Genomic DNA, 14,983 nt, shown 5'->3' on the forward strand with positions numbered 1-14,983 from the left:
CTCGCCTTCCACTTTTTAAAAAAGATTTTATTTATTTATTTATTTATTTATTTATTTATTTATGAGACACATAGGAGGAGAGAGAAAGAGCCAGACATCACTCTGGTGAATGTGCTGCTGGGGATTGAACTCAGGACCTCATGCTTAAGTCCAATGCCTTATCCACTGTGCCATCTCCTGGACCACCTGCTTTTTTTTTTTTTTTTTTTTTTGAGCTTTTGTGTGCCCTGTTTCCAGATCCAAAGAAAACTATCTCAACAATGTAAGGTTCTTCTCATCAGGACGCTGCTCAGGAAGAGTTTATGTGGGAGCCATCTTTTATCAGTTTGGATCGGGCTTTGTGTGAGTGAAGACAACCTTACACAACCATCCGAATAGTGATGGTGATTGAAGAAGTCCCCCCACAAACACCTGTGGACATCTAATCTTTGACAAAGGGGCCCAGACTATGAAATGGGGAAAGCAGAGTCTCTTCAACAAATGGTGTTTGAAACAATGGGTTGAAACATGCAGAAGAGTGAAACTGAACCACTGTATTTCACCAAATACAAAAGTAAATTCCAAATGGGTCAAGGACTTGGATGTTAGACCACAAACTATCAGATGCTTAGAAGAAAATATTGGCAGAACTCTTTTCCGCATACATTTTAAAGACATCTTCAATGAAACAAATACAGTTACAAAGAAGACTAAGGCAAGTATAAACCTATGGGACTACATCAAATTAAAAAGCTTCTGCACAGCAAAAGAAACCACTACCCAAACCAAGAGACCCCTCACAGAATGGGAGAAGATCTTTACATGCCATACATCAGACAAGAGTTTAATAACCAACATATATAAAGAGCTTGCCAAACTCAACAACAAGACAACAAATAACCTCATCCAAAAATGGGGGGAGGACATGGACAGAATATTCACCACAGAAGAGATCCAAAAGACTGAGAAACACATGAAAAAATGCTCCAAGTCTCTGATTGTCAGAGAAATGCAAATAAAGACAACAACGAGATACCACTTCACTCCTGTGAGAATGTCATACATCAGAAAAGATAACAGCAGCAAATGCTGGAGAGGTTGTGGGGTCAAAGGAACCCTCCTACATTGCTGGTGGGAATGTCAATTGGTCCAACCTCTGTGGAGAACAGTCTGGAGAACTCTCAGAAGGCTAGAAATGGACCTACCCTATGATCCTACAATTCCTCTCCTGGGGATATATCCTAAGGAACCCAACATATCCATCCAAAAAGATCTGTGTACACATATGTTCTTGGCAGCACAATTTGTAATAGCCAAAACCTGGAAGCAACCCAGGTGTCCAACAACAGATGAGTGGCTGAGCAAGTTGTGGTATATATATATACACAATGGAATACTACTCAGCTGTAAAAAATGGTGACTTCACCATTTTCAGCCGATCTTGGATAGACCTTGAAAAATTCTTGTTAAGTGAAATAAGTCAGAAACAGAAGGATGAACATGGGATGATCTCACAGCACAATTTGTAATAGCCAAAACCTGGAAGCAACCCAGGTGTCCAACAACAGATGAGTGGCTAAGCAAGTTGTGGTCTATATACACAATGGAATACTACTCAGCTGTAAAAAAATGGTGACTTCACCGTTTTCAGCCGATCTTGGATGGACCTTGAAAAATTCTTGTTAAGTGAAATAAGTCAGAAACAGAAGGATGAACATGGGATGATCTCACAGCACAATTTGTAATAGCCAAAACCTGGAAGCAACCCAGGTGTCCAACAACAGATGAGTGGCTAAGCAAGTTGTGGTCTATATACACAATGGAATACTACTCAGCTGTAAAAAAATGGTGACTTCACCGTTTTCAGCCGATCTTGGATGGACCTTGAAAAATTCTTGTTAAGTGAAATAAGTCAGAAACAGAAGGATGAACATGGGATGATCTCACAGCACAATTTGTAATAGCCAAAACCTGGAAGCAACCCAGGTGTCCAACAACAGATGAGTGGCTGAGCAAGTTGTGGTATATATATATACACAATGGAATACTACTCAGCTGTAAAAAAAAATGGTGACTTCACCGTTTTCAGCCGATCTTGGATGGACCTTGAAAAATTCTTGTTAACTGAAATAAGTAGAAACAGAAGGATGAACATGGGATGATCTCACAGCACAATTTGTAATAGCCAAAACCTGGAAGCAACCCAGGTGTCCAACAACAGATGAGTGGCTAAGCAAGTTGTGGTCTATATACACAATGGAATACTACTCAGCTGTAAAAAAATGGTGACTTCACCGTTTTCAGCCGATCTTGGATGGACCTTGAAAAATTCTTGTTAAGTGAAACAAGTCAGAAACAGAAGGATGAACATGGGATGATTTCACTCTCAGGCAGAAGTTGAAAAACAAGATCAGAAAAGAAAACAGAAGTAGAACCTGAAATGGAATTGGCGTATCACACCAAAGTAAAAGACTCTGGGGTGGGTGGGTGGGGAGAATACAGGTCCAACAAGGATTCAGAGGACCCAGTGGGGGTTGTATTGTTATATGGGAAACTGGGGAATGTTATGCATGTACAAACTTTTGTACTTACTGTTGAATGTAAAACATTAATTCCCCTATAATAAAAAAAAGCAAATAAATAAATAAATAAAAAGAAAAAAAAGAATGGAAAAAAAAAAAAAGAAAGTTTCCTTTGTCGGTGAGGGCAAATCCAGTTTCCTCATTTTCTTACCCCCCCACACACACACACACACAAACAGTCAGCATGCTGTCTTCCCTCTGACCTTTGTCTAAGCTGCTCCATTTCCCCACAGCACTTTCCCTATTGATTCCCCACCAGCTCCCTTCCAGTGATTTCCCCTGACTCTGCAGGTTGGATTCTTCCCCTCACCCCTTGCCATTAGTCCCTTCCTTCCATCCTTCATCTTCCTTTCCTTCTTCCTTCCCTCCTTTCTTTCTTCCTTTCTCTGTTTTTTCTTTTTCCCTGTTTTATTTTATAGGACAGAGAGAAATTTAGATAGGAGAAAGTGAAAGAGAGGAAGAGAAAACGAGAGATACCTTCAGACCTGTTTTACCACTAGTGAAGCATACCCCCCTGTAGGTGAGGAGCAGGGGCTTGAACCCAAGTCGGTGGGCATGGTAATGTGCTCATTCAACCTGCTATTTTACCACCTGGCCCTCAATCAACCCCCCTTTTCAGAATGGATTTACCTATAGTAAATAAAAGACCAAAAACTTCTGCCAATTATTGGGGTTTTTAACAAGCGGCAACTTTTAAAAAAATTTCTTTATGAGGGGGGTGTTAATGGCTACAGTTAACAGTAAATACAATAGTTTGTACAGGGATAACATTTCCTAGTTTCTCACATAACAATTCAACTCCCACTAGGTCCTCCTCCGTCATCCTGTTCCAGGACCTGAACCTTCTCCTCCTCCCCCCGCCCCCCATCCCCAGAGTCTTTTACTTTGGTGCAATACACCAATAAATGGCAGTTTTATTACAGTGCCGGCTTATTTAGGCACATCAAAACCACAAAGGGAAGACAGGAGAGAAGTCGAGCTAAAACATATGGCAGGATCCAGAAGTCCTTAAGCTTGGTTACCAGCGTTCAACTAAATTTCAGGTCCCAGAAATGGCATGGCCTGGGTTCCAGCATCAGTGGAAAGGAGGTGAGAAAAGCCCATGGGGCAAGCAGGAAAAAAGGTGCTGAATGGGAAGGAAAAAAAGGCTGAACTAAACAGAATCTTGTAGTCCCTAGTGAATGTGCCTATGACTGTTGTATGCTCTTGATTTCAAGCTGTCAGCCATATGCTAATTAGGTTCATGTCCCACAATCCCTTTTTCTCACCATAAGTGAATGGTGTCCCCAGCACCTACCAGGTGTTTTCCAGCTAAGACACAGACACTTCTTTCATTTTCTTATGCGGTAATTGTCAGGTCCTTGCCAATCTCTTTAGCCATCTGGGCTCGGATCCTCTTCTGGTGAGGAGCACATACACAGATGTACAAACCCCTACTGAGGAACATTTCTGTTCATTGTATTAATAGTTAAGGCATTGCATCCTATTTAAGAATTAAGAAGGGCTGTGGAGGTAGGGCACTTGTCCGAGCATACAGATTACAGTACACAAGGGCCAGGGCTTGGGGACTCTTCAAAAGTTATGAAGCAATGTTGTGGGTGTCTCTTTCTCGCCTTCTCAATCTCCCTCTCAATCTCATTTTATCTTTGTTTCTATGCAAAGTAAATAAATAAATTAAAATATTTTAAAATCTTAAAGACAAGCAGAAAGAGGGCTGTGGGAGTCACTAGCTCTGCTTAGGAAGAGAGGAAGGATTCTTGGAGCAGGGCAGTTAAAAAGAACTTTTTTTTTTAAAACCAGTACACTGCTCAGATCTGGTTTATAGTGATGCATGGTATTGGACTTGGGATCTTGTAATTTTAGACATGAAGGTCTTCTGCATAACATTTATGCTATCTTTCTAGCCCAGTGGTTGGGGTTTCAAAGGGTGTGAAGGAATTTAGCAGGTAGAAAAGAAATGGAGAAAATGCTCTAATATATGGAGTTATAAAACAAATACACAACAACAAAAACACGACATCTTGAAGAAATGGCAAACTCTACTATAAAGTTGCAGTGGTAAGGTCTGCCCCACTTTCCAAAAAGGAGGCGGGGTCAGTCTGCTCTGCCACTCAAGGAAGAGGGGTCCTGAAATGAGTGCAGCCTAGAATGTTCCCAGCTGTGACCACGGACTGACAGGGGCTCAGAGGTCACACTGGCTCCTGTGCTAAATATGAAGAGGTGTGGGCCCTGGGTCAGATCGATGGGGTAAACAGTTAATGGTATGTATAAGCTTTCCTCATGTTTCCTCAAGCTACTCTCTGCTCTAATCCAGCTTTCTAGTCCTATCCTCATCTCTGACACCATCTTCCCAAACAATATTTTTAGCCTACCTCCATGTTAACTATTTTGTTCAGGCGAAAATCACTAAAATCATAGGTGCCTAGAAACATTTCCTCAGACAGACTTCCTAGCTTCTTACCACCCTAAAAGCCTATTTTCAATTGCTCTATTCCTACTTTCTGGTTCCTATTTATAAATTAAACATTTTGTCCTGCCTCATAACTTACATTTCAGACACCAAGTTACAGGTGCTACTATGACCCATCCTGACTTCCCTGGGCATAAGACCTCAATTATGTGTCCCAGAACCTCACCTTTCCAGAACCCTACCCCACTAGAGAAAGATAATAATAATAATATAATAATAATAATAATAGGCTGGGGGTGGAGGTGGGGGTGGCAGGTAGTAGCTCAATGGGTTAAGTACACATGGCGTGAAAGCGCAAGGACCAGTTTTTGAGCCCAGTTGGAATCCCAGTTCAAGACCCCAGATCACCACCTGCAGGGGGGGTCATTTCACAAGAGGTGAAGCAGGTCTGCAGGTGTCCATCTTCCTCCTCTCTGTCTTCTCCTCTCTCAATTTATATCTGTCCTATCCAACAACAGTAACAAGGGCAACAAAAATGGGGGAAAAAATGGCCTCCAGGAGCAGTGGATTTGTAGGGCAGGCATCAAGCCCCAGGATTAACCCTGGAGGCAAAAAAAAAAAAAAAAAGGCTGGGGGTATGGATCGATTGCCAGCATCCATGCCCAGCAGAGAAGCAATTATAGAAGCCAGAACTCCCAGCTTCTACACTTCTAAAGAATTTGGGGGAGTCGGGCTGTAGCACAGCGGGTTAAGCGCAGGTGGCGCAAAGCGCACGGACCGACATAAGGATCCCGGTTGGAACCCCGGCTCCCCACCGCAGGGGAGTCGCTTCACAGGCGGTGAAGCAGGTCTGCAGGTGTCTGTCTTTCTCTCCTCCTCTCTGTCTTCCCCTCCTCTCTCCATTTCTCTCTGTCCTATCCAACAACGACAACAACAATAATAGCTACAACAATAAAAACAACAAGGGCAACAAAAGGGAATAAATAAATAAAAATAAATATTAAAAAAGAAAGAAAGAAAAAAGAAAAAAAAAAGAATTTGGGTCCATACTGCCAGAGGAAGAAATATGATATAGGGAAGATGGCTGGTTTGACATGGAGATGTTACATGCACAGTAAAGAATAGTCAGCTGGACTAGAATATTCATTTCCTCCACTCAGTCCTTCTCTTCCATCAGCCCATGACCTCTTTTGTTTGAATGGCAAATGGAATAGGCGATGATTTAAACAGGAATCCTCTCTCTCTCTGGCATCAGTGATGGGGGCCAGGCTAGTGGCACAGTGGGCGTCTGATCTTGAGTTAGCCATTAAGAGAAAAGCTTTTCCACTGGGTCTGTGACCCTCAGCTGTATGCTCAGTGGGTGCTCAGCAGAAACCTGGAGACCGGTAGAAAGCCCTGAGGTGGAACAATGGCTTGCAGAGTGAGTGGAATGCGGCCTGTCAGAGGAAAGATCTGAGCCAAGCTCTTTCTTCTTTTCAATCTCTCTCTCTCTCTCTCCCTCTCCCTCCCCCCCTCTCCTTCTTCCTCTCTCTCTTTTCTTCTTAAATTTTATCACTATTTCCATCTGGTTTAAAGAGTATTTATAAGGGGCAGGGTGGTGGCACATCTGGTTAAGTGCACCTGCTTAAAGTGCAAATAGTATGAAGTACAGGTGTGGAGGTTAGAGAAAATCCCCAAATATTGAGAACAGCCGTTAACCCAAAACCAACTGTTCCTTGTTCTGCATAAATATTTACACCTGTACCCACCCTGTGATAACTATAAAAAGGTAGGATGAAAACTGATCGGGTTCGCAGACTTTCCCCTTGAGTGGAAGGGTGTCGGCAGCCCAAGCTTAAGCTTGATAATAAAGGCTTTTGCTATTGCATCTGATTCTGGTCTTCTTTGCATGAGATTGGGACTCAGAGCTCTGGGCATAACACAGGAACTGTGCAAGAATCTGGGTTCGAGCCCCAGCTCCCCACCTGCAGGGCCAGGATGCTGCACAAGCAGTGAAACAGGTCTGCAGGCATCTTTCTATCCTCCTCCCCTCAATTCCTCTGTCCTGTCCAATTAAAAAAAGGAAGGGTGGCCACCAGGAGCAGTGGATTCATAGTGCTTGACCAAACCACAGCTATAACTCCGGAAGCAAAAAAAAAAAAAAAAAAGCACTTATACTAATAAATCCATTAACATTTGATAAAACAATGAAATATAAAGTACAACAAATGAATAAAAACTCACAATTCAAATTTCCTCATTAAACACACAGAGAGAAATTATCCTACTTCAATGTGAGTTTCATATAACTTCTCCTGAATGCTGACACAGCTTAAGAACACAAGTGTTGGGAGTTGGTGGTAGCAGCTTAAGCACAGGTGGCGCAAAGCGCGAGGACTGGGGTACAGATCCCGGTTCCAACCCCTGGCTCCTCACCTGCAGGGGAGTTGTTTCACAAGTGGTGAAGCAGGTCTGCAGGTGTCTATCTTTCTCTCCCCCTCTCTGTCTTCCCCTCCTCTCTCCATTTCTGTCCTATCCAACAACAACAACATCAATAACTACAATAAAACAACAAGGGCAACAAAAGGGAATAAATAATTTTTTTAAAAAAGAACACAAGTGTTTTTACTGTACCCAGACTGACATCTATTTGTAAAAATATTGATTGGTCAATTTCTCTGTGATTTCTACAAAACTTATTTTTATTATTGTTTACTATTATCCATATTATTATTATTGTTGTCTATTATCCATATTTTTCTAGAATTGTACTTATCAGACCCCACAAAAATATTACATTCTTTCCAAATAAACACTGAAATTTCAGCCTGATAGATTCTGATAGATTCTTGGTGGAAACACAGATTTTCATGGCAGTTCAAGCAGCACTTATGTTGTTTGGGACACAAATTGTCAGGCAGGTTGAAGGTCTACGTCAAAAAAGTTTAGGGCTGGGGAGATAGCATAGAGGTTATGCAAAAAGACATCCATGCCTGAGGCTCTGAAATCCCAGGTTCAGTCCTCCCCACCACCATATGCCAGAGCTGAGCAGTGAGAAAGTTGATAGCTTTGTTCTCCAGGCCCAATTTTTTTCTTTTCTTTTCTTTTCCTTCTTTCTTTCTCTCTCTTCCTTCCTTCCTTCCTTCCTTCCTTCCTTCCTTCCTTCCTTCCTTCCTTTCTCTTTCTTTCTTTCTTTCTTCCTTTCTTTCTTTCTTTCTTTCTTTCTTTCTTTCTTTCTTTCTTTCTTTCTTTCTTTTGCCTCCAGGGTTATCACTGGGGTTCATGTATTTAGTACTGTCTGTGGTTAACCCAGCGTGCCACCACCCCAGCCCCCATGGGCCCAGTCTTTCATGGACAGGAGTTGCCGGGCTGGCTTCAAGAGCGGTAGAGAGACAACCAGGGACTCATGGCTGAGCTGGGAAGCAGTATCTCATTTATTAATCAGATACATCGCCTTTTATGCATCTCTTCACAGGAAGTGGCAAGGGGAAAGGAAATGATTAGGAGAGGGGGCGGAGCAAAAAAAAAAAAAAGCTTCCATCTAACCAGTGGGGATTAAACCAATACCCTGCAGGCAGGGCGGGACCTTGGTAAAACAGTGATTATGTAAATAGACCACATAAGTAATACAAGCGAACTTAATGTGATGATCAAAACAGAAGGTCTTATAAGCAGAATTTAGAAGCATACCAACAAGGAATCAGACTGGGTCTTATAGCATAATAAACAGTGCTTCCTATATTAAAGCCTCAGTGCAGGGGCTGGGTGGTGGTCACCTGGTTTAGCTCAGATGCTACAATGCACTAGGACCTGGGTTCGAGCTCCTGGTCCCTACCTGCAGGGAAAACGTTTTTTTAGTGGTGAAACACTACTGCAGGCTTCTCTCTGTCTCTCTCCATCTCTGTCACCCCCTTTCCTTCTGGTTATCTCTATCCAATTAATTAATTATTAATCTGCCTGATAATCTAATAACAAAATGTTGACTACATGGTGTTCTGTGTCTATTTATGATTAACTTCATTATGTGATATTAGCATTTCATGGTCATTATCAGAGCCATATAGCAATCAAGAACTGTAATTGCTATAAACCATTAATCCTCCCATTACCAACAACAACAGCAATAATAATAACCATATAGCAGTTTAATCTATCAGTCATTCTCCTAGAACATTTGGTGTTGGGGGCTGGGTCCACTGCCTGGGAAGTCCAGGCCATTGTTTCCATGAGAGACTGAGCAGGTCCATCCCAGACCCTCCCTGCTGTGGGTTAATATATGGCAGTTCCCTCCTGATCTCTGGAATTTATGACTTGGACCCCCAGACATGGGCATCTCTCTACACATTCCTCCCTTTTTAAACAAAAGCCATAAATTACTGTGTATAGCTAACTTGAAATTGCCAGCAAACATTCTGATTGCTCAGCTGTCACCCCCCGCCCTGAAGTGCCTGCAATCTACCTCCAGAAAAATATACATTGTGAAGCTGTGATTAGACCTTGTATGGTAACATTTTATTTGTCATCAGGTAGTCTGTAGGTCAAAATGGGACTATGCATTGTGTTGCTCTGTGTTTGGGTTAGTGGTTACCTCAGCCTTCTCCCCTACTCCCCAGAAATGGGTGTATTTGCCTGCCTTTTCCCCACTGAGGCTCTCCCGGAGCTGACTGACCGTCACTCTGAGCACTTGCCCTCGACACACACACAGAGGAACCTCGGGAGTCCCAGGCGGAATATAAGTTATTAAATCCTCTTTTTTACTGGTTATTTATGAGAACATTGGTCTCTTTTTGCCTTTCTTGGCTTTGGTATAGTTCTTACTCTTTTTGGAAATCTTTGACTGAGTCATAATGAACTAACTTACCCCTCACAACTTACTTACTTACGATGCCATTTCACCAAGAGATACATGTTATATTTGAGATATGTTACATTTGACAATTTATTTTTGCCCCTTAAATTACAATCAGTTCTGTGACTGCCTATCTTCATATATTTAATGCATAATAGTAATTTTTCCTTTTTTTAAACTAAAGACAGATGACTTTTCATAGACTCACTTTGTACTTGTAGATATACTTTTTCCATCCTTCCTTCCTTCCTTCCTTCCTTCCTTCCTTCCTTCCTTCCTTCCTTCCTTCTTTTCTCCCTTCCTTCTTTTCATCATGAAAGCCTATTTCATGCTCACTTTTTTCAAACAGAAAAGCGGGGGGGGGGGGGGAGAACCAGATGTGAAACTTAGTCATGACAAACTACCCAAGTGAGATGTCACTTGGCAGCCCTAGTTATTCTTTACAATATGGACATTTGTCATGGCCTCACTAGAAAGGACTTCTTTTTATTTATCTTTTGTTTATTAGATAGAGACAGCCAGAAATCAAAAGGGAAGGGGGAGATAGGAAGAAAGACCGATACCCGTAGCCCTGTTTCACCACATGTGAACCTTTCCTCCTGCAGGTGAGGACCAGGGCCTCGAATCCGGTTCCTTGTGCATTGTAACATGTGCACTCAGCCAGGTACACCACCACCTGGTCCCTAGGAATTCTTTCCTTTTCAATCCTTTTTACCTTTCAGCAGTGCTCAGGCATTTTGGGCAGTATCCTGTTTTTCTGGCAGTTTTTAGGTCATTCTGACTTTCCCCTGTCTTTATTCATGGACTCAGCTTCTTTGAAGAAGCTCTAGTTATTTATAATACAATAATTAATAACAATAATATAGGGATCAATATTAGGGCATGAGGGGCTGGGAGGTGGTGCAGCGGGTTAAATACACATAGTACCAAGTGCAAAGACTCAAGCAATATTCCCAGTTTGAGCCTGGGCTTCCCACCTGCAAGGAGACATTTCACAAGCGCTGAAGCAGGTCTTCAGGTGTCTCTCTGTTTCTCTCCTGTTCTATCCTTCCCTCCCCCCCCCTCAGTTTCTCTGTCCTACCTAATTAAAGAAAAGAATGGGAAAAATAGCCACTAGGAGTAGTGAATTCACAGCGCCAGCGCTGAACCTCAGCAGTAACCATGGAGGGGAAAAAAATCACTATTGGGGGATGAGGGCACAAGAGATAAGATTATTCTTTTTTAAAAATTTATTTTGATTATATTTATTTATTTATTGGATAGAGGCAGCTGGAAATCAAGAGGGAAGGGGGAGATAGAGAGAGGGACAGAGACAGAGAGAAACCTGCAGCCCTGATTCACCACTTGCAAAGATATCCCCCTGCAGGTGGGGACCAGGGGCTCAAACCTGGTTCCTTGCGCCCTGTAACACATACATTCAACCAGGTGCACCACCACCCAGCCCCAGAGATGACTCCTGTTTTTGTCTTTTCAGTGGGTACATTTTATTGTATTTTATTATTTTTTTAACTTAAATTTTTTTATATTTATTTATTTTCCCTTTTGCGGCCCTTGTTTTTTTTTTTATTGTTACTGATATCGTCGCTGTTAGATAGGACAGAGAAAAATGGAAAGAGGAGGGGAAGACAGAGAGGGGCAGAGAAAGACGCAGACCTGCTTCACTATTTGTGAAGCGACTCCTCTGCAGGTGGGGAGCCGGGGGCTCAAACCAGGATCCTCATGCTGATCCTTGTGCTTTGTGCCACATGCACTTAACCCACTGTGCTACCGCCCGACTCCCTCAATGGGCATATTTTATTAAGAGCATCTGCCTCTATCCTCCTACCCCTGCCCAGAGATTATTCTTGATGGTTACTGAAAAGATAGACCTAGACAACATGTTGCCTTTAAAAAAGTCGTAATTATGTTCACAGTCAGGCTGCTTGTGTCATTCTCACATGATGACATCCTTTTCTTTTATATAGTCAAAATGGGCTCTTCTCTACAATGTGCCAAATAACGTTTGCCCAGAGGTGATCATCTTCTTTGATTTTATCATTGCCTCAAGGCCCATTATTTGAGGTCACCTGTACATACATTTTATCCAAACCTGCTTTCAAGAAACAAGTCATAAAATATGCATGTGATTCCTTCTGTTTTTATGTAAGAGCATATTTGTCATACAGTGACTAGACATGATTATAAAATCATTAGCATAAATATATTCCATTATAAAGTTGAGTTATTGTACAAGTAAATGCCGTCCTATCCTGATCAATCTATCCATGCAGGTTTCTTCATATGCTAACTTCCAGAGGCTAAGTATAGTGTGGGGAGCAGAAAACAAGGTAGTTTTCTTTTAAGGAAACATTGAAGCAGAATGTCATTAATTATATATATTTTAAGCAATTTGTTTGATTCCATTAGTGCTTTTTCCACCAGCAGAAGGCTTTGTGAGATACCACTAACAAATGGAAAGCAGAAAGACGCCAACTGGCAAAAAATGTGTAAACTGGCCGGCAAAATGACGACTGAGCTATGGAGAGCTCATCTCTCCTTTTGCAAATCTTGTCCCAGAGAAAGAGACTAAATCATATCCAAGTGCTTGTGATCAGGCCAGTCAGGAATAACAGGCTCTGCATGACTCTCCTTTACAGAGAAAGATTAAAAAAAAAAAAATGCCAGCATAATGGGACCCAGGTTGTAGTGCCCAAGGTTGAGTATAGGCATTATCACGTGCAAGGACATGGGTTCAAGCTCTGGTTCCCACCTTCAGGAGGGAAGCTTCATGTCCTGTAGGGGTTTCCCTTTCTTAATTTTATTTATTTATTTATCTATATGTGCACTGACTTTTATTAGATATAGACAGAAATTCAGAGGGAAATGGGAGATAGAGAGGGAACGAGGCAGAGAGACACCTGCAGCCCTGCTTCACCACTCATGAAGCTCTCCCCCTACAGGTGGGGATCAGGGGCTTGAACCCAGGGCCTTGTACAGTGTAATATGTGCGCTTCACCAGGTATGCCACCACCTGGCTTCTCCCTCTCTTTCCCTCCCTGTTTCTCTGTCTCTCTAAAAAAAAAAAGAAAAGAAAAGAAAGAAATGAATAAACAAGTAAATAAGTAGGAAGTAAAAGCCAGGATAATGAAGACAGTTATAGCTGACCAAATAATTCACCTAGGACCATCATATACAGTCTATGTCTTTCTTTCTTTCTTTCTAAAGTTGCCTCTTTTAATACCTACAAGTAATTGGTTTTGGAGACAAATTTTAAATGGTTTTATTTCCACCAATCACTTTGTTCCCAGTATTCAGGAGCAATCCATCTGCTCATCAATAAATGACATTTCCATGGTGCTGCAAGAAAGGCAAGCCAGCACAGAGCCAATATTGCCAGTAACCCAGTACAACTCTAATTTCCTGACAGAAATTGACTCACAGCAACATCGTGATTATTGTAAATATGAAGAGTTCTGAGAGAGAGAGAGAGGCCCTCTTTGCCCCTTTTTGTGCTGTTCACTTGCAAATGAAAGATGGTTCTAGGATTCTACCTAGCCAACTACCTGAAGGTGTAGGATGTGGGGTGTGTGTAACTGTGTGCTTATTTTAGGATTAGCTCTTTAGGGAGTATCATGGGCAGTTTACATTTCTTTCTTTCTTTCTTTTTTTTTTTTTCTTTTTCTTTTTCTTGCCTCCAGGGTTATTGCTGGGGCTAGGTGCTTGCACTACAAACCCACTGCTCCTGGAGGCCTTCCCCCCCATTTTTATTGCCCTTGTTGTTATTATTGTTATTATCATTGTTGGACAGGGCAAAGAGAAATCGAGAGAAGAGAGGAGGACAGAGAAGGGGAGAGAAAGATAGACACCTGCAGACCTGCTTCACCATCTGTGAAGTGACCCCCACACACACACACCCAGGTGGGGAGCTGGGGGCTCGAACTTGAACCAAGATCTTTGCGCTGGTTCTTGCGTTTGGTGCCATGTGTATATAATCTGCTGTGCTACCGCCGACCCCACTTCAGTACATTTCTGATGTTGATTGGTGAGTGGGAAGAACACTGGGCATGGAGAGAGCTGTTAGTCCTACCTCTGGCTTCGTTGGATGATCTGCGATTCAGAAAACCATAGAACCTTTCTGGACCTTTCCTTTTCTCATCTAGAAAATAATTATAGTGGGTGGAGGAGATAGAATAAAGGTTATGCAAAGAGACTTTCATGCCTGAGGCTTAAAGATACCAGGTTCAATTCAATTCAGTCCCTACCCCCACCCCTGCATCACCATCAGAGCTGTGCAATGCTCTGAAAAAAAGGGGGGAAAAAAGAAAATATTAATAAACTTCAAACAGTCTCTAAGCTCATGCCAGCCAGTGTGTTCCCACAGGGATGGCTCATAGTTTCCTTGCTCCAGTCCTCAAACTAGTGTGTCCATCAGTGCAATCTCCCTCTAAGCTTCTTGAGCATGGAAGTGTCTACATCTAGGTCTTTCTCACTGGGCTTCACTGTGCCTGGTACATGTTAGAGGCAGTTTTAAGTATAGTTGCTTTTTGCCCTCCTGCCCAGTGAGGTGGAAAATTCCTTGCCCTTTTCCCCTTGACAAACAGGACCTAATCAGTGAAGGCCATCAGTTATTTTGCAAGTTGCTTGAAAGACCCTGCATCGGGCAAGCCTTATCAGGGCCTTTGTATAGGGTTTGAGGAATGCTGTTACCGAATAGTTACAGCAGATGTCCGGATAAATTGCAAACAGATGGCTGGGTGGTCCCAACAGATAGCAAAAGAATGTGGCGACCCCCACTGTGGCCGGGTCCTATTGGTTTGGTTCATGGTGTGATGTTTAGAACTAGCTCATGCTTTGCTTTGAATGGATCATGCTTTTGCTAAGTTTGAAATGATTGGATTTTGCGTTTTCTATAGCATGTTATTGGATATAGGCTGATAAGGTGATGTGTTCCCCTCCCTGAGCGTAGTCTGAATTCCTATAAATTGTGTGGTTTGAGCCTTGTTCAGGGTCGAGCTGGTGGACTGCTGTCAGTTGCCACTCGGCCTGGATTCGAATTCGTTAATAAAATCTTTTGCTTCCTTGCAGTGGATGGTGGTTTGATTTTGCTCGCTAACAGTACACAACAACGTCGCTGAACAAACATAGCCGTTGCCACATTCACAGAGTCTGTAGGAAGTACAGAATCTTTCACTGAACTTTCCCATG

The sequence above is a fragment of the Erinaceus europaeus genome, chromosome 1 (assembly GCF_950295315.1).
Source record: "Erinaceus europaeus chromosome 1, mEriEur2.1, whole genome shotgun sequence".
Lineage (NCBI taxonomy): Eukaryota > Metazoa > Chordata > Mammalia > Eulipotyphla > Erinaceidae > Erinaceus > Erinaceus europaeus.